This window comes from Malurus melanocephalus, unplaced genomic scaffold (assembly GCF_030028575.1).
Source record: "Malurus melanocephalus ecotype Western Australia unplaced genomic scaffold, MMel_1.1 scaffold_40, whole genome shotgun sequence".
In the NCBI taxonomy this organism is placed as follows: domain Eukaryota; kingdom Metazoa; phylum Chordata; class Aves; order Passeriformes; family Maluridae; genus Malurus; species Malurus melanocephalus.
The window spans coordinates 529043-529665 of record NW_026623272.1 but is presented as its reverse complement, the minus strand read 5'-3'; the positions used below and the strand labels follow the sequence as shown (position 1 = coordinate 529665).

Below are 623 nucleotides of genomic sequence, written 5' to 3'. Positions count from 1 at the left end.
CGGCCCGTCCTGAGGGGCCGGGGGGGCTCCGACCCCCCCCGCGCCGCGGGGCCGCGACTCACCTCACTTGCGGCTGCTGAAAAAGTGCTTTGCAGCTGTCGTCAGGCGCGCCCGCRCGGGGGCGGGGCCGGGGCGGGGCCGGGGTGGTACGCCCCGCCCCCCCGGCCGTAGGCGAGCGGGGAAGGCGTCGGCTCGGCAAGGGAGAGGTCACGGGTTCGAGTCCCACCCTTGTCTTTGTCGCCAGACGAGTGTCAGACCCAGAGCCCCGGCCCCAGGTACGCCCGGCACGATAACCTCGGGATTCGAAACTGAAAAAACACTCAAACCACAACCAGGTGCATCCAGTTTTTCCAGCTGWAGGGCCCGAGTGGAGGAAAGAAAAGTGAAGGATTAATTAGTCAGTGGCACAGGCAAAGTTACCGGAATGAGCTGGAGAATGACTCAGTCAGGACGGAGTAACGAGGTCACCGGCTTTGCAGTGTTGTCTGAGCAAACAGGGGCACTGCCACCCAAGGGTTCTGACCCTAGGAAAGCCCACATTTCCCTTGGGATGGGGCTCATCACTCAGGAACCTGCTTTGGTCACACCCCAAGACCCCAGGTGCCAGAAACATCCWCAGAGCT

General features: G+C 63.2%; 1 protein-coding gene across 1 annotated transcript in view; it reads right to left on the bottom strand.

Moving 5' to 3' along the window:
• The window catches only part of PHAF1 (phagosome assembly factor 1), a 33994-nt gene extending 33870 nt beyond the window's left edge, over positions 1 to 124 (bottom strand). Inside the window, exon 1 of the mRNA XM_057364572.1 lies at positions 63 to 124. The gene's annotated coding sequence lies outside the window, so the exon portion shown is untranslated. The remainder of the gene's footprint in view (positions 1 to 62) is intronic.
• Between the last annotated feature and the right edge of the window lie 499 nt (positions 125 to 623).